This window comes from Cnephaeus nilssonii, assembly GCF_951640355.1.
Source record: "Cnephaeus nilssonii genome assembly, chromosome: X".
Classification (NCBI taxonomy): domain Eukaryota; kingdom Metazoa; phylum Chordata; class Mammalia; order Chiroptera; family Vespertilionidae; genus Cnephaeus; species Cnephaeus nilssonii.
In genome coordinates, this window is record NC_137071.1 from 119,551,949 (window position 1) to 119,577,586 (window position 25,638).

General features: G+C 41.7%; 1 pseudogene across 1 annotated transcript; it reads left to right on the forward strand.

Annotated features, from left to right (window-relative positions):
• Nucleotides 1–25,372, forward strand: LOC307095428 (ATP synthase subunit C lysine N-methyltransferase-like; annotated as a pseudogene). The gene is made up of 3 exons: nt 1–39; nt 24,450–24,469; nt 24,805–25,372. The product of its transcript is annotated as an ATP synthase subunit C lysine N-methyltransferase-like (transcript).
• Nucleotides 25,373–25,638: the final 266 nt, after the last annotated feature.

The window sequence follows — 25,638 nt, forward strand, 5'->3', positions numbered from 1 at the left end:
ATGGTGGGCATTGGTCATTACCGCAAGATGGTGGAGCAGGTGAGCGGGGATGCCAAACCAAGGTGGGGCACCAGTCGCTGTCATCGGGATGAGCCTCTGGTGGTTACTGAAAATTCTTTGTTTCTGCGTGCCGTGGTCCAGCCCGGCACTTGCACATGTTGCTGGCACCAGAGCCGCTGCTTGCACCCACTGCCAGTGCCAGCCCTGCTCCCACACACAGCCCATGCCGGAGCTGCCGCTCGCACCAGCTGCTAGTGCGAGGCGGCTGCCGGCCCTGATCGCTCCTGGGTGCTTCTCCACCTCCCCCTGCACCTGAGGGGCAATTGGGGCAGCAGCCGCTGCTCGCACCCGCTGCTGGCACCAGCCCCAGTTGCTCTGTGCTGTCAGCGGGTGCGAGCCTGTGGGAGTGGTGGTGATGGGAGCAGGGCTACTGGCAGACAGGGGACCAGGGCTGCAGAGAATGGGCCGAGACCTGCCCCTGTGCCTTCTGCAGCCTCGCAGCCCACGGTTCCTTTCAAGGTGCATGAATTCGTGCACTGGGTTCCTAGTATAGAAATAAAGAAATAGCTCTGGCAGGGTAGCTCAGTTGGTTAGAGCACCATCCTGATATGCCAAGGTTGCGGGTTCAATCCCTGGTCAGAGCACATACAAGAAACAACTAATGAATACATAAATAAGTTGAACAACAAATTGATCTCAATCTCTCATCAATAAATAAAAAATGTAAAAAAAGTCAAATCAGCAGTATCAGGAATGAAATAGGAGGTATCATTACACATCCTGTTACCCATTTAAAGGATAACAAGTGAATATTATGAACAATTTTACACTCATAAATTCAACATAGGAGAAATGGACCAATTCCTCAAACTATAAACCACAAACTATAAAACCACAAACTATCAAAACTGAACTAAGATGAGCCGGGCTGGCATGGCTCAGTAGTTGAGTGTCAACCTATGAACCAAGAGGTCATGGTTCAATTCCTGGTGAGGGCACATGCCCAGGTTACAGGCTTGATCCCCAATTTGGGGTGTGCAGGGGGCAGCTGATCAATGATTCTCTCTCATCATTGATGTTTCTATCTCTCCCTCTCCCTTCCTCTCTGAAATCAATTAAAAATATTTTTAAAAAACTAAACTAAATGAAATAGATATTTTGAATAATCCTATAACCATTAGATAAATTGAATTCATAAGTATAAAGCTCCTAAAAATAAATCTCCAGGCCCATAAAGTTTCACTGGAGAATTCTAACAAAAATTTAAGAGTTTGCATCAAATTACACAATCTCTTCCAGAAAATAAAACTTTCCAACTTATTTTATGAGGCCACTATTAATGTGATACAAAAGCTAGAGACAGTACAAGAAGAGAGAAGAGAGGAAGGAAGGAAAGAAGGAAGGAAAGAGAAAGAAAGAGAAAAAGGAAAGAAAGGAAGGAAGGAAGGAAGGAAGGAAGGAAGGAAGGAAGGAAGGAAGGAAGGAAGGAAGGAGGGAAGGAAGGAAGGAAAGAAGGAAGGAAGGAAAGGGAATAAAGAAACCACAGGCCAGTATCTCTAAGGAACTTAGACAAAAAAATTATTCAACAAAATATTAGCAAATTAAATACAATAATTTATAAAAAACAGGTATATACCATTACCAAATGAGGTTTTTTCCAGGTATTCAAGACTGGTTCAACACTCAAAATTCAATCAATGAAATCCACCATATCAATAGGTTCAAGAAGAAAAATCTTATAGGAACAGAAAAATCATTTGAGAAAATTCAACACCCATTTATGATTAAAAAACAACTCTCAGTATGTCGTGATAAGGGAATTGCCTCGACTTGATAAAAAAATATCTACAAAAAGATGACAGCTTACATCACAATAATGTTGAAATACTGCTTTCCTTCTAGTCTACAAATAAGCCACAGATGTTCATTCTCACCACTATTGTTCATCACAGCACTGAAAATACAACACATTAAGACAAAAAGATATAAAAAGAATATAGTTTAAAAAGGAAGAAATAAAATTGTCCTTATTTATTTATTTTAAAAATATATTTTATTGATTTCAGAGAGGGAAAGGGGGAGAGAGATAGAAACATCAATAATGAGAGAATCATTGATCGGCTGTCTCCTGCACACCACTACTGAGAATCAAGCCCACAACCCAGGCATGTGCCCTTGACCAGAATCGAACCTGGGACCCTTCAGTCCGCAGGCTGATGCTCTATCCACTGAGCCAAACCAACTAGGGCAAATTGTCCTTATTCAAAGATAACATGCTTGTCAATAGTATAGACTCTGTACAGAAAATCTCATGGAATCTACAAAAAATCTTCTAGAACTAATAGGTGAATTGAGAAAAGTTGCAAGATACAAGATAAGTAAAATTCAAATGTATTTCTACATATTAATATGTGGAAACCAAAATTAAAAATACTCCCCTCCCTACCCCAGCTGTCTCCTTCCATGATACATAATATGGCCACATACTTTACAAATAAATATTAAATATTCTTTTTTTCTCTCTCTATTATATATTATGAATAGGATAAGAAGTTTTAAAAGTTGTATAGTCAGGCCTTAAATGTTTATTTGCACACTACACATGTTGATTGTTCATATTCAGATTGGTTCTCAGTCAAAATTAAAGCAGACATACTCTCATGTATTATCTTTTTCAAATAACTAAATTTAAAAATTTCAGCTTTTTTTATTGTTTAAAGTATTACATGTAGTAGTACATATATCTCCTTCCCCCCCATTGACTTTCCCCCAGCCTCCCCTAACCCCGGTCAAATGCCCTCATCCCACCCTCCCCAGTGTCTTGTGTCCATTGGTTGTGCTTATATGCATGCATACAAGTCCTTTGGTTGATCTCTTTCCCCCCATCCCCGACACTCCCCAGCCTTCCCGGTGTAATTTGACAGTCTGTTCAGTGCTTTATTGCCTCTGTATCTATCTTTTTATTCATCAGGTTATAACGTTCTTTATTTTCCATAAATGAGTGAAATCATGTGGTATTTTTCTTTCATTGCCTGGCTTATTTCACTTAACATAATGCTCTCCAGTTCCATCCATGCTGCTGCAAATGGTAAGAATTACTTCTTTTTTATAGCAGCGTAGTATTCCATTGTGTAGTTGCACCATAGTTTTCTAATCCACTCATCTGCTGATGGGCATTTAGGCTGTTTCCAAATCTTAGCTATGGTGAATTGTGCTGCTATGAACATAGGGGTGCATATATCCTTTCTGATTGGTGTTTCTAGTTTCTTGGGGGAATATTCCTAGGAGTGGGATTACTGGGTCAAATGGGAGTTCCATTTTTAGTTTTTTGAGGAAACTCCATACTGTTCTCCACAGTGGCTGCACCTGTCTGCATTCCCACCAGTAGTGTACGAGGGTTCCTTTTTCTCCGCATCCTCGCCAGCACTTGTCGTTTGTTGATTTGTTGATGATTGCCATTCTGACAGGTGTGAGATGGTACCGCATTGTCGTTTTGATTTGCATCTCTCGGATAATTAGTAACTTTGAGCATGTTTTCATATGCCTCTTGGCCTTCTGTCTTCTTTCGAAAAGTACCTATTTAGGTCAGTTGCGCATTTTTTTATTGGATCATTGATCTTCCTTTTATTAAGTTGTATGAGTTCCCTGTAAATGTTGGAGATTAAACCTTTATCTGTGATAACATTTGCAAATATGTTCTCTCATACAGTGGGCTTTCTTGTTGTTTTGTTGATGGTTTCTTTTGCTGTAAAAAAGCCTTTTATTTTGATGTAGTTCCATTTGTTTATTTTCTCTTTAGCTTCCATTGCCCTAGGAGCGGTATCAGTGAAGAAATTGCTTTGGCATATGTCCGAGATTTCGCTGCCTGTGGATTTCTCTAATATTTTTATGGTTTCCTGTCTTATGTTTAAGTCCTTTATCCATTTTGAGTTTATTTTTGTGTATGGTGTAAGTTGGTGGTCTAGTTTCATTTTTTTGCATGTATCTGTCCAATTTTCCCAACACCATTTATTGAAGAGACTGTCTTGACTCCATTGTGTGTTCATGCCTCCTTTGTCAAATATTAATTGAGAATTTTGGTTTGGGTCGATATCTGGGTTCTCTATTCTATTCCATTGGTCTATATGCCTGTTCTTGTGCCAGTACCAGGCTGTTTTGAGAAGCGTGGCTTGGTAATACAGCTTGAAATCTGGTATTGAGATTCCACCTATTTTGTTCTTCTGTCTCAGGATTGCTGCAGCTATTTGGAGTCTTTTTTTTAATTCCAGATGAATTTTTGGAGAGTTCTTTCTAGGTCTGTGAAATATGCCGTTGGTATTTTAATGGGGAGTGCATTGAATCTATAGATTGCTTTGGGTAGTATGGACATTTTAATGATGTTGATTCTCCCAAACCATGAACATGGTATGTTCTTCCATCTGTTTATGTCTTCCTCTATCTCTTTTTTCAGTGTCCTGTAGTTTTTTGCATATAGGTCTTTTACCTCCTTACTTAAGTTTATTCCTAGGTATCTTAATTTTTTTGGTGCGATGGTAAATGGGATTGCTTTTTTAGTCTCTCTTTCTGTAAGTTCACTATTGGTGTATAGAAATGTCATAGATTTATTGGTGTTAATATTGTATTCTGCTACATTGCCGAATTCATTTATTAAGTCTAATAGTTTTTTGATTGAGTCTCTAGGGTTTTTTATGTACAATATCATGTCATCTGCGAATAAGGACAGTTTTACTTCTTCTTTTCCAATTTGAATGCCTTTTATTTCTTCTTCATGTCTAATTGCAATGGCTAATACTTCCAGTACTATGTTGAACAGGAGTGGTGAGACTGGGCATCCCTGTCTTGTTCCTGTTCTTATGGGAAATGGTTTTAGATTTTGCCCATTGAGCATGATGTTGGCTGTGGGTTTGTCATATATGGCTTTTATTATGTTGAGGTATGAGCCTTCTATTCCCACCTTGCTGAGAGTTTTTATCAAAAAATGGGTGTTGGATTTTGTCAAATGCTTTTTCTGCATCAATTGATATGATCATGTGGTTTTTATTTGTCAATTTGTTTATGTGATGTATCACGTTTATTGATTTGCAGATATTGTACCATCCTTGCATCCCTGGGATAAATCCTACTTGGTCATGGTGTATGATCTTTCTGATGTACTGTTGGATCCAATTTGCTAGAATTTTGTTTAGGATTTTGGCATCTATGTTAATGAGGGATATTGGCCTGTAATTATCTTTCATTGTGTTGTCTTATTCTGGTTTTGGTATTAGAGTGATGCTGGCTTCATAGAATGAGTTTGGAAGTGTTCCTTCCTCTTGAATATTTTGGAATAGTCTGAGGAGGACAGGTTTTAGTTCTTCCTTGAATGTTTGGTAAAACTCCCCTGTGATGCCGCCTGGCCCTGGGCTTTTGTTTGCTGGAAGCTTTTTGTGACTGATTCAATTTCTTCCATAGTTATTGGCCTATTGAGATGTTTAGATTCTTCCTGATTGAGTTTTGGAAGGTTGTATTTTTCTAGGAATATGTCTATTAGCTCCAGGTTGTCCAGTTTGTTGGAATAGAGTTGTTCATAGTATTTTTTAACAATCCTTTGTATTTCTGTGGGGTCTGTTGTTATTTCGCCTTTTTCATTTCTGATTTTGTTTATTTGGGTCCTCTTTCTGCTTCTTGGTGAGCCTGGCTAGAGGTTCATCAATCTTGTTTATCCTTTCAAAGAACCAGCTCTTGGTTTTATTGATCTTTTGTATTGTTTCTTTGGTCTCTATGTCGTTTATCTCTGCTCTGATCTTTATGATTTCCTTCCTTCTGCTTACACTGGGCTTTTTCTTGTTGCTCTCTTTGAGTTGTAGGGTTAGGTAATTTATTGCCATAGATTCTTGTTTTTTGCAGTAGGCTTTGTAGAGCTATGAATTTCCCTCTCAAGACTGCTTTCTCTGTGTCCCATAGATTTTGGATTGTTGTGTTTTCATTGTTGTTTGTTGCCATGATGTTTTTTATTTCTTCTTTGATCTCTCTGGTAACCCAGTCATTGTTTAATAGCATGCTATTTAGTCTCCAAGTGTTTGATTTTTTTTGGATTGTTTTTATTGTAGTTGATTTCCAGTTTTATGCCATTGTGATCTGAGAAGATGCTTGATATGATTTCTATCTTCTTGAATTTGAAGAGACTTTGCCTGTGACCCAACATATGGTCTATCTTTGAAAATGACCCATGTGCACTTGAGAAGAATGTATATTCTGTGGCTTTGGGGTGAAATGTTCTGAAGATGCCAATTAATTCCATCTGATCTAGCAAGTCATTTAGGATTGATGTTTCTTTGCTGATTTTTTGTTTAGAGGATTTGTCCAATGGTGATAGTGAGGTATTAAAGTCCCCCACTATGACTGTATTGCTGTCAATCTCCCCCTTGATATCCTCCAGAAGTTTTTTTATGTATTTGGGTGCTCCTGTATTGGGTGCATATATGTTTACCAGAGTTATTTCTTCTTGTTGGATTGCTCTCTTTAGTATTATGAAGTGGCCTTCCTGATCTATTTTTATGTCCTTCACTTTGAGATCTAATTTGTCAGATATAAGTATTGCTACCCCAGGTTTTTTTTTTCATTTCCATTCGCCTGAAAAACCCTTTTCCATCCCTTCACCCTCAGTCTGTGTGTGTCTTTTTCTTCTGAGGTGGGTTTCCTGTAGACAGCAGATATATAGGTCATGTTTTATTATCTACTCAGTTACCCTATGTATTTTGATTGGGGCATTTAATCCATTTGCATTTAAAGATATTGATAGATACTTGTTTGTTGCCATTTTTATTCTTTACCCCTGTTTTCCTTACGTGCTTCCTATTTCTTCTTTTTACAGCAGACCCTTTAGCATTTCTTGCATTGCTGGTTTTGTGGTAATAAACTCCCTTAGTCCTTTTTGGTCTGGGAAGCATTGATAGTCTTGCTGGGTACAGTATTCTTGGATTCAGACCCTTCCTTTGCATGACTTTTATATTTCATTCCATTCCCTTCTTGCCTGATGTGTTTCTTTTGAGAAATCTGTCACTAGTCTGATGGGGGATCCTTTGTAGGTAACTTTCTTTTTCTTTTTTTAAAATATATTTTATTGAAATTTTACAGAGAGGAAGAGAGAGGGATAGAGAGTTAGAAACATCGATGAGAGAGAAACATCGATTAGCTGCCTCTTGCACACCCCCTACTGGGGATGTGCCCACAACCAAGGTACATGCCCTTGACTGGAATCGAACCTGGGACCCTTGAGTCCGCAGGCCGACGCTGTAGCCACTGAGCCAAACCGGTTTCGGCTGTAGGTAACTTTCTGTCTCTCTTTGGCCGCTTTTAAGATTCTTACTTTGTCATTGGTGTTTGCCAATTTAATTATGATGTGCCTTGGCATCGATCTTTTGGGGTTCATTTTGTTTGGGACTCTGTGAGCTTCTTGGATTTGTCTCCCCTATATCAGGGAAGTTTTCTGTCATTATTTTGTCAAACAGGTTTTCTATTTTTTGCTCGGTTTCCTCTCCTTCTGGGACCCCTATTATGAGGATGTTGTTTTGTTTTGTGTTGTCCCAAAGTTCCCTTAGGCTCTCCTCCTGCTTTTTAATTTTTTTTTCTAGAAACTGCTCATCTTGGGTATTTTTTTCCAACCTTGTCTTCTAGCTCACTGATGTGGTCCTCTGCTTCTTCTAATGTACTGTTGATGCTTTATATTGGGTTCTTTATAGCAGCTATGTCATTTTTCATTTCTTCTTGGTTCTTCTTCATTTCCTCTTGGTTCTTACACATATTGTCGAATTTGTCTCCATTGTTTTCATCCACCTTATGACCATTTCTCTGAATTCTTTTTCTGACAGGTTGCTAGCCTCCATTTCGTTTACTTCCTTTTCTGGTGATGCCTGCTTTTCTGTCATATGTGGGCCGTTTCTTTGTCTCCCCATGATCTGTCTTCTCTGGGTGTTTGGTTATGTAGTTCTCTCTCTCCTGCATTGATTTAAGGGCACAAAATACAACACAACAAGGCACAATGCACACACCACTGAACACAAATGTATTCATGATACTAATAACCCCAAATAAAGGTGACCACCAGAGAAAAGAGAATTAGAGGATAAGAAAGAAAGAAGAAGAGAAAAAAAGAGAAAAGAGAAAAAAAAGGAGTGCAAAAATGAAATTGGGAAAAGAAAAAAAAGTAAGAGAAAAGAAAGAGAATAAAAAAGAAGAGGGAAAACAACTATTTATATGGGGAGAAAACTCCAATAGAACAGCCACTAATCCCAACAAATGCCAGCAACAAATACCTAGAGATGAATGCAAACTACAAACAACAACGAATATCAGGCGAGGTGAGGGAAAACAGAAGCAAAAAACAAAACAAAACAAAAACAAAAAGTGAAACAATCTCACAAACAAGCATAAAAAACCCCCAATATAATCAACAATCAAGCAAACAACAACAAAAGGACAGAGAGAAAAAATTTGGATAGTGAAGAAAGAGAAGAGAGATGTATGTATGGACTTAGAGCAGGGGATTGGAAATTAGACATATAAGTAGGGTGAAATTTTAACAGGGGGTAAAAAGAAGGAATAAGGAAATCTAAAGCAGGAATAGGGTAAGAGAAACAGGACAACAAAAAGGGAAAAGTGAGGAAGAGAGCGTTGGCATAAAGGTAAAGTTGAGATAGAGTAAAATGGTGCTAAAGGAAAGATGAAAATAGAATGTAGAACACTAATCCCAAAATAAAATAAAGAGAAAATAAAATGACACTTTAATAAAAAGGAAAAATAGTAGTAGTAATAATACTGATTATAAATAAAAGTGTAATAATTAAGAAGGTAAAATCAAGTGAGGAAAAAAGAAAAAAAATAGTTTCTTAAGTAAAAGATGAAATAAAAATAAAAATGTGCAGTAGTGAAGGTCATTCACTTCCTCTACTATTCTGTTTGGCACGCCTGTTTCCTAGTCAGGACCGTATTGAAGTTCCCTGCATTCCACTGCTCCTCAGTGTTGTAAGCCACAGTCCTGATTTTCAAGCAGGCTGTACTTCTCTGTTTCTTATACTCCTTTATTTGTGTTTACACAAGAGTCAATTTGTGATTCAACCCCTGGGTGGCAGTGTTTCTGGATTGACCTCTGGGTCTATAGGTCCTCTCTAGCTAGTGTTTAGATTTTGTTTTCCCTGTGGTACTTAATACCGGTTTGGGGGAGTGGGTTGCCCCAGAGCTGGTTCTCTGATCGTTATTCCCCGCTCTGATCCCCAGGTTCCACAAAAACAACTTTCCCCTGCAGTCTCTTAGAGTTTCATCAATTGGATGATCCTATGTATTGGACTTAGCAATCAAAAGCAAGATTTAAAGAGGGCGGGGGGGGGGAAAGAGCCAGAGCAAGCACATGCTTGCCAGCGCTGCGGCACAAGTCCCTGAGGTCTTTTTCCCCCTTGGGTCCAAGCAGCCGGCATACTGTTAAAATCCGTAGGCTGCCCTTTTATGCCCAGTTCAGCTATGGACCGCTTTCTAGAGTTCCCTTCTGTCAGCAGCCTTGTGGATCCCCTTCCACACTCGCGGATCACGCCAGCCCCAATGGCCGGCTGCGGATTCTTTCTGGGCGCAGACTTCCCTGCGTGTGCGTTTCTCTCTCCTGCCCCGACCACAGACCTCACCTTATCCCAGGGGAAATCTGACCTTTCCGTGAGGAGGCACAGAGCACCACCAAATCCACGTGCTCGCGCCACTTGGGACCGGTGTTCCAGGGTTCCCCGCTGATCACTGGGTGCTGGTGTTGTAGATTCTCGGATTTTCAGACTTCTGACAACACCCACTTTCTCCTTCAAGATGGCACAATCTCCGCGTCAAAGCTGGTCGCTCCAGGAGGGATCCCAGCAGCAGTGGAGGCTGCCCAGTCAGGGGAACCCCGTCCTGCTATCCCCCACAGTCCCCTGGAGTATAGCTGTCCTTCAACTCACAAACAAACACTCCCCGTGCGACTACACACCCTTTCTTCATTCTCTCACTCACGCACTATCTTGCAGTCTGCCTTCCCGTCGGTAGCCATCTTCCTCCCCAAAATTTTCAGCTTTAATGAAATATAACTGACAAACTAAATTGTATGACATTAACATGTACATTGTGGTGATTTGATATATGTACTAGGGGCCTGGTGCACGAAATTCGTGCACTGGGGGGGGGTGTCTCCTCAGCCCATCCTGCCCCCTCTCACATATTGGGAGCCCTCAGGGGATGTCCTACTGACGGCTTAGGCCCGCTCCCCATAAGGAGCGGGCCTAAGCCGCAGTCTGGCCTCCCTTTGTGAGAGACAACCAGGCTGATCAGGGAAAGGCACCAGCCCCATCACCCCGCTGCTGGAGCCACTGCAGCCACCAAGGTGTTTTCATCAACATGGACTCCAGTCCCTTCACCAAGAAAAAATGACAACTTTCTTTAGGCATTTTAAAGATGTGTCTTTCATAGAATATGACATTTCTTTCTTTCTTTTTTTTTTTTTATCCTCACCTGAGTATATGTTGACTTTGACTTTTAGAGCATGTGAAAGAGAAAGGGAAAGACAGAGAGAAACATCAAAGTGAGAGGAATACTTAGATTGCTTGCCTCCTTCATGAGCCCTGACCTGGGCCCCAGCCAGGGAGGAGCCTGCAACTTAGGTGCATGCCCTTGATCAGAATCTAACCTGGACTCCACGATTGGCAAACCTAGGCATTATCCACTGAGCCAAACCGGCTGGGGCAGGATATGACATTTCTTAGCCCTCCAGCAGCAGATCTTCGTTTTTTTCTCCAGGAGTGTGGTGGAAAAGCCCTAGATCACCTTTTTGGATTCTTATACCCAAGTTACTAAGAATATTACCAGTGGCATACAGGGAGCTTACCCAATGAGCGGTCAGAAAAGGTATTTCCTTTGTAGTTCACACCTATCTCCTGTGATCTCTGGCTCCGCCCCTGCCAAGGCCTAAAGCCTCCAGCCCTTGGCAGGGGACCCCCAGCTGGCTCGATTGCCAGGCTCTGCCCCTGGCCAAGGCCTCAAGCCTCTGTTTGAGGCTCGGGCCCTGGGCAGGGACCCCCAGCTGGCTCCACCCCCAGCCAAGGCCGCAAGCCTCTGGCAGAGGCTTGGGCTCTGGGCAGGGACCCCCAGCTGGCTCCGATCTCCCGCAGGGGACCCCAGCTGGTTCAATCGCCTGGCTCCACCCCCAGCCAAGGCTGCAAGCCTCTGGCTGAGGCTTGGGCCCTGGGCAGGGACCCCCAGCTGGCTCCAATCACCTGCAGGTACCCCTAGCTGGCTCCGCTCACGGGCTCCACCCCCCGCCAAGGCCTAAAGCCTCTGGCAGAGGCTTGGGCTCTGGGCAGGGACCCCCAGCTGGCTCCGATCGCCCAGCTCCATCCAAGGCCAAGGCCACAAGCCTCTGGTCGAGGCTTGGGCTCTGGGCAGGGACCCCCAGCTGGCTCTATCGCCCAGCTCCATCCAAGGCCAAGGCCGCAAGCCTCTGGTCGAGGCTTGGGCTCTGGGCAGGGACCCCCAGCTGGCTCCGATCGCCCTCAGGGGGCCCCAGCTGGCTCCGATCGCCAGGCCCCGCCCCAATGGCCAAGGCTGCAAATCTCTGACCAAGGCTTGGGCTCTGGGCAGGATCCCCAGCTGGCTCTGATCGCCCCACTCCGCCCCCAGCCAATGCCGCAAGCCTCTGTTTGAGGCTCGGGCCCTGGGCAGGGACCCCCAGCTGGCTCCCATGGGAGGGGCTCTACCCCCAGCCAAGGCTGCAAGCCTCTGGCTGAGGCTCGGGCCCTGGGCAGGGACCCCCAGGTGGCTCTGATCACCTGTGGGGGACTCCCGCTGGCTCCGATCTTCCCCTCTGATCTTCGGCTCCAATAGCCCTGTTCCAACAACCAACGATCTCCGAGGCTGCAGCCATCTTGGTTAGGTGTATTTGCATATTTGCTTTCTGATTGGCTGGTGGGCGTGGCTGGTGGGTGTGGCTAGTGAGTGTAGCGGAGTGATGATTTGCATAGTACTGTTTTATTAGAGAGGATACACTGTGAAAGGTCTCCCACTGTCTAGTTAATTAATGCATCTATCACCTCATATATTTATTTTTTTATTCCTTTTTTTGGTGAGAACATTTAAATTCTCTCAGCAAATTTCAATTATACAATAAAGTGTTATCAACTATAGTCGCCATGTTTTACATTAGGTCCTCAGGTCTTACTCATTTTATAGCTGAAAGTCTGTCTTTTTCTGTTTGACTTCTTTCATTTAGAATAACATTCTCAAGGTCCATCCCTGTTATCACAAATGGCAGGATTTTCTTCTTAATCATGGCTGAATAATATTCCATAGATTTCAACTCAAGACTAAATGTCAGCAATGGGCAATTTCTACTGGACAGATTAGGAATGTTACCAAAGGCCAGGGCAGTGGGAAGTGCCTAGCAGCTAGGGCAGTGATGGGCAACCTTTTGAACTCGGTGTTTCAAACTTCGCCAAAAAACTGAGCATAACTCGGGTAGTGTGTCCCTTTGAGGAAAAAACATTATTTTGCGATATTTATAGTTTAAATAACATAAATGTTTCATCCTTGGCATGCGGCCGCCTCAGCAGCCGCGTGTCATCAGAAATGGCACTGACACGCGTGTCAGAGGTTCGCCATCACTGAGCTAGGGGATAAAATCCAAGGGCTGGGGCCACTTGGATTTTGACCCCTAAATAATCCCACCAACACAGCAAGTCAGCCCCTTCATTACCTCACCCCAGGCACATACACCTTGGCCATTAAGAAGGTCCAACCCTTGTAAAGGCTCCTATCATTAGCCTGTAACAAATAAATGTAGAAATAAAGGTACAGTGACATGGAAAAAGCACTGGACTTAGAGACACAAGCTCTTAGTTTACTTCTATCTCTATTATTACCTAGTAGTGGGACCTTGATAATTTCTGGGCTTCACTGCTTTCATTTTAAAATGGGGAAAATAATTTTCTTACCTTCATTCACATGATTGTTGTGAAGATAAAATTAGATAACAGGGGAAGCACACTGGTGTAGTGTAATAGGCATGTCAGACCCAACAAATGATACTTCCAATTCCAACATAAACACTTCAAAGTTGTGTGACTATGGGGAAGATACTTATCCTTTCAGAGCGCTCATTTCCTAACTTGTAGAATTTGATAAATAATATAAGTCTCACAGGTACATTGTGGCTTAAATGAGATAGTATTCAGAAGTGCCAAACCTCTAACAGGCACTCAAGAAGTAGTAATAGCCCGGCCAGTCTGGCTCAATGGTTGAGCTTTGACCCAGGAACCAAGAGGTCACTGGTTAAATTCCTGGAACGGGCACATGCCCAGGTTGTGGGCTCAATCCCCAGAAGGGGGCATGCAGGAGACAGCCACTTGATGAAATTTCTCTCTCATTGATGCTTCTATATCTCTATCCCTCTCACTTTCTCTCTCTCTCTAAAAACCAACAAAAACATAAAAAAGTAGTAATACCATTACTAAATCTAGATAACAATATGTTGTAAAAGCCTATACAAATAGACCAAGGTGGTGCACAATGGGGAGAAATTCACTGCTTTTTTTTTTTTTTTTTAAGGATGTGGCCCTTCTTCATAAAGATTGATTATCCTGGCTCAAAGCCATTACACCTTTAAATTTAAGATTTCACATTAATAGTTTTCAGAGAAGCTCAGGATAGCAGTGTGTCATAAAAGGGTTGAAAAAAGATGTCTTGAAAGTGGGCAAAAACCTGTAGCTCCACCCTGCACCCTGCACCCTGCCCCCAATAAGGTACTCTAGGAGTTAGCTTAGGACTCTCATTTCCTTAGTCAAAAATACATGGTTCTTATTCTTTTTTTTTTAAGATTTCTTTTTTAAAAAAATATATTTTATTGATTTTTTACAGAGAGGAAGAGAGAGGGATAGAGAGTTAGAAACATCGATGAGAGAGAAACATCGATCAGCTGCCTCTTGCACACCCCCTACTGGGGATGTGCCCGCAACCAAGGTACATGCCCTTGACCGGAATCGAACCCGGGACCCTTGAGTCCGCAGGCCGATGCTCTATCCACTGAGCCAAACCGGTTTCGGCTCTTATTCTTTTGATCATCATAGGCACAGCATTCTTCACACGTTGCATGATCCAGAGTTTGCCCATTAGAATGTTCACTGCTCTTCAATTATCCATGTATATTTTTGTGCAACACTGGTAATTTTTATATATATTTGTTCTAATTTCATTTCTATTGTAGCCCTATGATTTTTCCTACTGGAACTTTCAACACTCTCTACTGCTTTTGTATGTATCAGATATATGTTAATAATGTTCATTAAACTGCTCAAACCTAAGAAAAATCACTGCATGCCGAAACCAGTTTGGCTCAGTGGATAGAGCCTCGTTCTGCGGACTGGAAGGTCCCAGGTTCGATTCCGGTCGAGGGCATGTACATTGGTTGCGGGCACATCCCCCGGTGGGGGGTGTGCAGGAGGCAGCTGGTCGATGTCTCTCTCTCATCGATGTTTCTAGCTCTCTATCCCTCTCCCTTCCTCTCTGTGAAAAATCAATAAAATATTTTTTTTTAAAAAGAAAAAGATATAGAAAAATCACTGCAAACATGTCTGATGAGCACCAATTCCAGAGACCAAAATGAGAGTAAATAACTATCTGCTGGTGGCAGAGACTTGATGACATTTGCTCTCCATACAGCTTGTGGCTCTAAGAAATATCTCAAGTAGAGGCGTTTCGGCATGTCTAGGGAACTTACCATATGCCAGGCATTGTGTCAGTAGCTGGGAATGCAGTGGGGGCAAGACAAACCTAGTCTCAGCTCTCCTCAAATTTTCAATCTAACAGAGGGCACAGATCAGGAAATGGGCACTTGCCATGCAGTGTGCTGAAATGATGGGGAACTATAGAAGCACAGAAGCAGGTTATTTAAGCCAGACTTGGAAAGCAGAGACTTCTGGAGGGAATAATGTCCAAGCTGAGACCAGAAGGATGAATAGGATTGACTCAGATAAAGATGGAGGGAAGAGATTCCTATGCACGGAATATGACCTGCTCAAGGAACTGAAAGTACTTCTGTCCTGCTGTACAAATTGTGATGAGAAAGACTGGAGAGGTAAGTGGGAGCCAGGCTTCACTGGGCCTTATAAGCCATGGGGAGGAAGTTAGGAGTAGTTGAATACTCTGAAGGGAGACAGAGTCTCAACTGTCTCTTTTACTTAGTAGTGTAAACTTTGGCAAATTATTTAAAACTAGAGGCCCGGTGCACAAAATTCATGCACTGGTTGGGGGGGGGGGTGTCCCTCAGCCTGGCCTGCACCCTCTCGCACCTTAGGCCCACTCTTACCACTGCTGCTGTGCTCGCCAGCCATGATCCAGTCTCAGCGCGTGTCATAGCGACCGGTTGTTCTGCTGTTCGGTCGATTTGCATATTAGCCTTTTATTATATAGGATTTTAAGCCTCAGTTTTCTTATGTGTAAAATGAAGACACTTCTCTATACCTACCTCATAGACTTAAGTGTTAATGAGGTAGTGTAAGATAACTAACACATAGAATATGCTTAGTAAATATTGCCAATTATTATTTCTATATAATTTCATCTAATATGAACTTGATATACTTTGGTTGTTAGAAATTTGTGGTCTCATAGATTTGTATAGGATATATATATGTGTGTATATATACATACACACACATACACACGTATTTTTTCACATTACTTTAAAAAAAATCCTCAACCGAGGTTATTTTTTCCATTAATCTTCAGAGAGATAGTGGAAGGGAGCGAGGAGAGGGTGAAAGAGAGAAAGAGAAACACACCGAATGGTTGCCTCCCACATGCCCCCTGACCGGAGCTGGAGATCATATCTGCAACCAAGATACATGCCCTTGATTGGGAATTGAACCACTGAGCAAAACTGGCCAGGGCTCACATTACTTTTTAATGTTAGTTTTTTAAAAATTATGAAACAGAAGTTTTATACATTGATATAGTCCTATTTGGCCTCCTTTCTTTTCTAATTTGTCTCCCATGACTTTAATTTTATTATCACTGCTTCTACAGTGACAGTGTCTTCTGACTTCCTCAGTCTTATTTTTATTATTTTGTATTGAATTTATTGAGGTGAGATTGGTTAATAAAATTACATAGCTTTCATGTGTACAATTCTATATTACATCATCTATATATTGTGCTTACCACCCCAAGTCTTCTCCTTCCATCACTATTTATCCCCGATTTAACCTCTTCTACCTCCCCAGCCCTTTCCCCTCTGATATTCACCATACTATTGTCTATGTCTATGAGGTGTGTTTTTTCTTAATCCCTTCACCTTTTTCACCCAGCTCCACAATCCCCTTCCCCTCTGACAACTGTCAGTATTCTCTATGAGTTTGTTTCTATTTTGTTAGTTTATTTTTAAAATTAGAATCCACATATGAGTGAAATCATATATGGCACTTGTCTTTCTCTGACTGGCTTATTTCACTTAGCAGAATACTCTCTAGGTCCATCCATGCTGTCACAAAAGATAAGATTTCCTTCCTTTTTATGGCCAAGTAGTATTCCATTGTGTAAATGTACCACATCTTTTTTTTCCCCCCACTTTTGGAGGGTATTTTTAATAATCTAGGCCACAGGAAAAAATATTTCCACTTAACATGAATTTAGCCTAAAAATATTTAAGAACAATCCATCATGAGTTAGAGTAAGCAGACAAAAAAAGTTTAGCATGCTAAATCCTGATGCCAAGACAGGTTTGAGAGAAAATAAATCACACACACACACACTCTCTCTGCAGCATTGGTTCTCAAAGAGTGGTCTTCAGACCAACAGCTTCAGCATTAAGAACTTATTAAAATTCATTATTTTGGGCCCTACTCCCAATCTACTGAATCAGAAGGTCTGTGTGTGCTATCTGGCAATCTGCATTTTTAAAAATTACTTTATTGATTAAGGTATCACATATTTGTCATCAACCCCCCCATTCCCTTCCCAAATCCCCCCACACGCATGCCCCCCTCCCCCTGTTGTCCGTGATCACTGGTTAGGCTCATATGCAAGCATACAAGTCCTTTGGTTGATCTATCTCCCTTGTCCCCACCCTCCCCTACCTTCCCTCTGAGATCTGACAGTCTGATCAATGCTGTTCTTGTTCTTCAGTCTATGTTGTTCATCTTTTCCCCTAGATGAGTGAGCTCATGTGATACTAGGAATACACTTATAGGAACCAAAAATGAGACAAGCAATAATGGTTATGCTGAGAGGCAAATGAATCAGTCTATAGTGAGTTTCTTTCTGGGCCAACAGTTCTTTTGAGTCCCAATTTCTATGTCCAACAGTTGTTTATGTGTTCATAACAGCAATTATATTTCAGTTCTGGATGGTGGACAAATGGTGGTAATGCAGGTCCGACCCTCTCTGGTTTGGTCCTGGGCAATCTGCAGTGACACACATCTGCTGACTGCTAGTATGGCAAGGCATGGTCAGTGTCTTCCATCTCTGGACTGTTTCTCTTCTGACTTCATGGCTGGAGCACTCCTGTCAATTCCTCTCTGTTGCAGGAATCCACATGGTCTCGGAGTTGTTTTCTGAAAATATACAAACATATTCTCGACCAAAAGTTAATAAAGGAATATTTTCTATAAATTTGACTTGCGATCCTTTTTCATTTTTTTGCCCAAACGATTTTCCTTTGGCTTGTTTTGACACCATGTATGTTTTACCTGGGTGTCTTGCTGTTAGCATTACAAATGAAAGTTAATTTTCTAAAGTAAAAATTTTCTAGATGTAATTTATTTGCAGGATATTTTTCCTTACATGATATTCTTCTACTATCCCCCCTTTTTTTGGTTTAAATATTGGGAGGCTTTTGGAAATTTTATGCTGTAATGTTGATAGCTTTTAAATTTTACTTTTTTGCACTAAAATGTGACTGCTTTAGGTTCATTATATGTTACGCAATTTTACCATGAGATGAACTACCAATAAAAATTTTAGTTAACACTTTAGGAACAGCTTTTTTGTCCAGTACAATTGATTTTTCTAGAGTATTTGCTTATTTTGATTGGCCAATTTAAATTAGTCTGAAAACTTGACTACTATTTTACTGTCAAATTTAATACTCTAACAACCATCTTGTTTTACCCTGTAATTATTAGTGGAGAGGATTATTTGCCTTCTTGAGTAGGCCCTGAGCATTCCTGGTGCTAGGCTGGATTTAGATATCATAGACCCCAGTTCCCCAGATCATGGGTGCAAGACATCTCCATCAAGTCTTGTTGCAGTGAGAGGGCATCTGCTGTCGGCCAAGTCTCTGTTACCTGGGTCCCTATTTGAGCTGGGCACGTGAAGCTGAGCAGCCATGGGGGCAGGAGATCTCCTTCAGCAGGGGTGAGGGTTCAGGCCCCTGCAAACTTGGGGGGGTGAAGGTCTGTGCCCCACCTCTGTTGACCCCCTGTACCACATCTTTTTTATCCACTCATCTACTGATGGGCATTTGGGCTGCTTCCAAATCTTGGCTATTGTAAATAATGCTGCAATTAACATAGGGGTGCATATATTCTTTCAAATTAGTGTTTTGGGTTTCTTTAGATATATTCCCAGAAGTGGCAAAAAATTAAAAATGGAACTGCCTTATCACCCAGCGATTCCTCAATCTTCTTTTTAAAAATTGATTGATTACATTTTTTGTTAATCCTCACCGGAGGATATTTTTTCCATTGATTTTTAGACAGAGTGGATGGGAGGGAGGGAGGGAGGGAGGGAGGGAAGGGGAGAGAGGGAAACTCAATCTTTCTGAAACTTGATTCTGTACCTTTCTGTCCTTTGAATCTAAATTGATAGCCTAAGGAAAGTGCGCCCTCTGGCGTTCAATATTCATCACTTCAAGAGACATTACCCTATTAACTGTGGTCTATGGTCCCTGCCATAACTGATATTTTTCCCCATTGATTTTTAGAGAGAGTGGAAGGGAGTGAGGGAGGGGAGAGAGAAGGAAGAAGGGAGAGAGGGAAACTTAATTTTCCTGAAACTTGCTGCTTCTGTAACCTCCCGCTGCTTGAATCTAAATTGATAGCCTAAGGCAGTGATGGTGAACCTATGACACGCGTGTCAGCACTGACACGCGTAGCCATTTCTGATGACACGCGGCTGCATGCCGAGGATGAAACATTTGCTGCTCCTGAGGATGAAACATTTGCGACTAGAGTCTTGGAGTTAGTTTTTTCCTCAAAGTGACACACTACCCGAGTTATGCTCAGTTTTTTGGCGAAGTTTGACACACCAAGCTCAAAAGGTTGCCCATCACTGGCCTAAGGTAAGAGCGCCCTCTGGCATTCAACTCTCATCACTTCAAGAGACAAAGTCCCTGGGCGGGGGGGGGGGGGGGGGGGGGGGAAGGGGGGCACAGCTATAGTACTCTGAACAATAAAATATATTTTTTTAATTATTTTTAAAACACTAATAAAATTTCAGTGATATTGTTCATATACTGTATACTGCTAATTGAAATTGAGTTAAAACTCAAAGTTAATTTGAAAGAAATTTAAACATATGCATCCATATTTTAAGTGCACCCAACCTTTTACCCAGTGATTCTATTCTGAAAATTATGCAGAGAAGGTATCCATTGCAACATTATTAATGATGATGAAATTTCAGAAATAATGGATATTCAACACTTGCGAGGTGACTAAATAGTGTGGCATTCCAATATGAAATATTATGCAGCTTTTAATAAAGATATTTATAAATAATATCTTATTGAGATGGAGAATGTTCATGCTATAGTGTTATGTGAGAAAAGAATATAGCATGTTCTCTTGAATACTCATAAACATATTTTTTGCACACATCTCAATTAAGTAAACTCATAGAAGTATAATTACTGTGTATACACATTTTAATGCTTTTCATACATATCAGCTATGGATGAAAAGGGGCCATATACTAAACCTGACTAGCTCAGGAGAGGCCTGCATGGTGGTCTTACAAACTCAGAGACCTAAAGTAACCACATAGGATGGTGGGATTTTAAACCTTTTAATTAAAGGGAGTTCATGGCAAGTAGTCATGTTCTCTGGAAGTATTTTTTCTTAACAAAGGTCAATCTTCACCTTAACTAAGCTTGTCATTTATTTTATAAAATTCTCACCCAAGGATATGTTTTTGTTGATTTTAAAAAATATATTTTTGTTGATTTCAGAGAGGAAGAGAGAGATGGCAACATCAATGATGAGAGAGAATCTCAGCTACCTTCTGCATGCCCCCTACTGGGGATCAAGCCCGTAACCTTGGCATGTGCCCTGACCGGTAATTGAATGCTGACCTCTCCTGGTTTATAGGTCGATGCTCAACCACTGACTCACACTGGCGGGGCTGATTTTTGCTGTTGTTTTGTTTTGCTTTTTAGTGAGACAGGAGAGAGAGAGAGAGAGAGAGAGAGAGAGAGAGAGAGAGAGAGAGAGAGAGAAAGAAACACTGATGTGAGAGAAACATTGATGGGTTGTCGCCTGTACACACCATGACTAGGAACTGAACCCTAAAACTATGTATGTGCCCTAACCAGGAATCGAACCCACAACTTTTTGGTATATGGGATGACACTCAAATCAACTAAGCCACCTGGCCAGGGCCTGTTGTCTTTTTGAATTTAGGATAACATACTTGTTAAAACATGCCTTTGCAGAAGAACCAAGATGGCAGCATAGGTAAACACCTGAACTTGCTGTCTCACACAACCACTTCAAAACTACAACTAAAAGACAAAACGGATATTATCCAGAACCACGGGAAGGCTGGCTGAGTGGAATTTATACAACTAGAAGGAAAGAGAAAAGCACACTGAGACTGGGAGGAGGTACGGAGGTGTGAAGTAAAGTGCAGAGGTACGGAGGCACGCGCAAAAAAGGTCTGGCAACTGAGTACGCTGTTGTCTTTTTCAATTGGGAGGGAGATACAAGCTCCTGACTACTCTGAACTCCAGTTCTGGGTGAGACTCTGGGGACCCAGACTCAAACAGGGAGAAACTGGACTGTCTGGCATCGGGCCGGAACACGAGGACGGCTTTCTCTCAGAGGTGCTTGCACCATTCATTGTTCCTGCATGGGGCCGTGGGACACAGAGACCCAGGGAACTCTTCAGGGCAGGACTGACAGTCAGCCATTGCTGTTTGCTCCACCCTGGTGATTCCCTGAGACCCCGCCCCATCCAATTTACAACCCCACCCAATCTGTGCGCAGAGGCTTTTGCATATGAATGGCCTGGCCCTTTGCAATCTGAAACCTAACGTACTGCAGCTGGGTCAAAGAGCCCCAGAGCCTCCAAAAGAAGGCCCAAAGCTGGACAACAGCTTGCATTGCTTCACAGCTGGGCCTCATCTGGGCACCTCCAAACCCCAAACAAAGAGGAGGAATCTGCAGATCTCTCTGTAGCTCCTGCTGGGTGGCCTCAGGGAGTGGCTGACTTTGCACCTCCTTAGAGATCCAAGAACCAGTGCACCCAGTGGTCAGAGTGAGATCATCCAGATTTCAACGCTTCACATCCATAAGAGACACACTCAGGGGGCAGACTCAGTGAGCGCCAAAGCCCCACTGAAGCAAGTCTTGCCCCATAAGGGTGTCTCCAGCACAGAAATTCTCCCATTGTAGACACAACTGATCCTCACAGCCAATTGGCCTGGAGGTCAGCTCCTCCCAGTGATACCAACAACAATCAAGGCTTAACTACAACAAGACTGTGCACACAGCCCACAAAGGGGTGCACCAAGAGTGTCCACCTCAGGTAATTAGGGAGGCTGAGCCACTGGGCCCTATAGGACACCTAGCACACAAAGCCACTCTATCAACACAAGGAAGCAGCCAAAGTGTGGAGACAAAGAAACAGGTCACAAATGAAGGAAATGGAGGAAAGCAAACTACTGGATATAGAGTTCAAAACCATAGTTATAAGGTTACTCAAGAATCTTCTAGAAACCTCTGAGAAATTTAGTGAGATCCTCAAGGATATGAAAAATGACCAACTAGAAATTAAGCATACACTGACTGAAATAAAGAATAATATACAGTGATCCAACAGCAGCCTAGAGGATCCCAAGAATCAAGTCAAAGATTTGAAATATGAAGAAGCAAAAAACACCCAACCGGAAAAGCAAAAAGAAAAAAGAATCCTAAGATATGAAGATAGTGTAGGGAGCCTCTGGGACCACTTCAAGCATACCAACATCCAAATTATGGGGGTGCCAGAAGAAGAGAGAGAGCAAGATATTGAAAACCTATTTGAAGAAATAATGACAGAAAACTTCCCCCACCTGGTGAAAGAAATAGACTTACAAGTTCAGGAAGTGCTGAGGACCCCAAACAAAAGGAATCCAAAGAGGACCACACCAAGACACATCATAATTAAAATGCCAAGGGCAAAAAACAAAGAGAGAATCTTTTTTTAAAAGAATATTTTTATTGATTTCAGAGAGGAAGGAGAAAGATATAGATAGAAATACCAATGATGAGAGAGAATCATTGATCGCCTGCCCCCTGCACGCCCCCTACTGGGGATCGAGCCCGCAACCTAGGCATGTGCCCTTGACTGGAATAGAACCTGGGACCCTTCCGTCCACAGGCCGACACTCTATCCATTGAGCCAAACCAGCTAGGGCAAAAGAGAGAATCTTAAAAGCAGCAAGAGAAAAACAGTTAGTTACCTACAAGGGAGTACCCATACAACTGTCAGCTGATTTCTCAACAGAAACTATGCAGGGCAGACAGGAGTGGCAAGAAATATTCAAAGTGATGAATAGCAATAACCTACAACCAAGATTACTCTACCCAGCAAAGCTATCATTCAGAATTGAAGGTCAGATAAAGAGCTTCACAAATAAGAAAAAGCTAAAGGAGTTCATCACTGCTAAACCAGTATTTTATGAAATGCTGAAGGGTATTATTTAAGAAGAGGAAGAAGAAAAAGGTAAAGATAAAAATTATGAACAACAAAGTGACAACAAATACATATCTATCAACAAGTGAATCTAAAAATCAAGTGAATAAAAAATCTGATGAACAGAATAAACTGGTGAACATAATAGAATCAGGGGCATAGAAAGGGAGTGGACTGACTATTCTAAGGGGGAAGGGGATGTGGGGGGTGCAGGAAGAGACTGGACAAAAATCATACACCTATGGATGAGGACAGTGGGGAGGGGGCGTAAGGGCAGAGGGTGTGGTGGTAACCGGGTGGAGGGAAGCTATGGGGGAAAAAAAGAGGAACAACTATAATAATCTGAACAATAAAGATTTATTTAAAAAATGCCTTTGCAATAACACTGTTATTTCCCCTTTTCCCGATTCCTCAAAGCACAGGCACTGTACAAGACTGGAGACCACAAACCCCCTGATTGTTATTGTATCATGTTAATTGTTGACTGTTAACTAACCTGTACCCACCTATGTAAAAGAAGTATGGGTCTATCATTTTAGTTTTTATCCAATCCCAGAGGTCCCTTCACCCCTACCCCCTGCTTTGCTTTCCTCCCGCCTCCCTAATCTGTCACCAATGGATTTCCTTTAACCCACTTACGTCTTCTCTTTTTATTGTAATGTATAACATAAAGTGCAAAATTGCCATTTTGGGGGGAGCATTTTCTCAATCTGTTGAGGTTTTGCTTCCTGGCACTTGTTATCAGTTTGGCTCAAATAACTCATAAAAATAAAAAAAAATAAAAAAGAACAGAAATCCTCAGTCCAAGAGAGGATGGAGGCTGTTAAACTGTAAGTTCACAATACAAAACCTGTGGCAATTATAAAATGTTCTTGTCTTTGGACTTTCAAAGGTATTACACATCTGCTAATTAATATACAGCCCAGGAAAATGTATATGTGCACAAAGATTATTACATACAAAAAGACTTTTCTGGAAAAAAAGGCACAAGGATTTGAAGATTTGGAATCCATGCCCACATACCCATTACTATTGTGTGGCCTTGGGAAAGTCTTCCTCCCATTTGGGCCTCACATTTTTTAAATTAAGAAGTTAGATTATATCTGTGTTTCACAAAATATGTTTGTAGAAGACTTCATCAATTTTGAGGCACCACATACACACATACACACATTTATATTATGCTAGAGGCCCATTGCAGGAAGATTCCTGCAAGAATAGGGCTTCCTGCAGCCAGAGCGAAGCGGGCTTCGCTCCCTTCTCCACTGCCTTGGCTCCCTCCCATCTCCGCTGCTTCGCTCCCTTCTGCAGTGCTTGGCTTCCTTCTAAGCTGTCTTTAGTCTTCGCTCCGCGCCTATGTATGCAAATTAACCTCCATCTTTGTTTGGTTAATTTGCATACTCACTCTGATTGGCTGGTGGGCGTAGCAGAGGGATGGTCAATTTGCATGTTTCTCTTTCATTAGTGTAGATAAATTTGGAAAATGGGGCTTAAACAAATTATTTTTTTAATTATAGGATTTCTCAGAACTTATGCGGTACTGATACAATATTATGAATTTGCAAGACATGGCTATGGTTTCCCAGTGTCATTTGACTGCAGAGCATCTTGCAGGTCCAATAGTCTAAGGAAAATATTCTTGAAAATGATGACCTATGCCATAATTTAATTTGGTGGATTTCCTGATCACTGGGTCTCTTTTCTAGATAAAGTCAAGGTCAAGCAACCAATCTGCTAATGTTTGTTAGGACACCAAGTCAGTAATAAAGAAAATCTGACAACAGAGGAAGAGGTACACCTCCAGAAACACTTAAAGAAGAAAGTCTGTTAGTATATGTACTACCTACAAGTCTTGAACCCAACAGTTTGAAGAAAAGCAGGTGGGACTTCTTATTTACTGGGATGGTTTGGTAGAACACTGGTGGCTGTGCATGCCTGTGGTCACTCCATTTATAATACCAGCCCTCCGAAAAATTTGCATGCCTTTTGTATCTGCAATTGCAATGCAGATTGAAATGGGAAAATGTGAAGCAGAAGAGGACCTCTGGTGGACATTGGTAGTGGTGATGGACTGATTGTGATAGCTGCAAAAGAAGGATTCACAACTTAGTTGGCTATGAACTAAGCCCATGGCTAGTTTGGTACTCCAGATACTGTGATTGGGGAGAAGGGGTATAGGACTCAGCCAAATTTTATACTTCAATTTTGTGAAAGGTTACTTTTTCACAGTACTCAAATGTTGTTACTTTGGGGGTGCCTCAGTTGATGCTGCGGTTAAAGAAGAAACTTGAGCTTGAACTTGAGGGTGACCCTAGAGTCATCACTTGCCAGTTTTCTTTCCCCAAACTGGACCCTGGACCTGGTCACTGGACAGGGGATAGGCACTGTGTGGGCTTATGATGTGAACATTTTAGGAGCAAAAACAGGTCCTGAAGGTTAATCATTCGAATATAAAATTTATTGAGAGTGCTTTTCTATAAAAAAAAGAAAAGAAAAGAAAAGAAAATCTGACAGAAATCATGACCATAACTTCTCAATAATAGTAACAACAGTGATAATAACAATTTGTTTATTGAGAGCACTATATGCCAAGGCACTGTGCTAAGTGCCTTTATACACGTTATCATTTCACTTTCACAACAACCCAATGAGCAAGTTGCCATTATTATCATCCCCATTTTAAAGACAAAGAAACTGAGTTTGAGA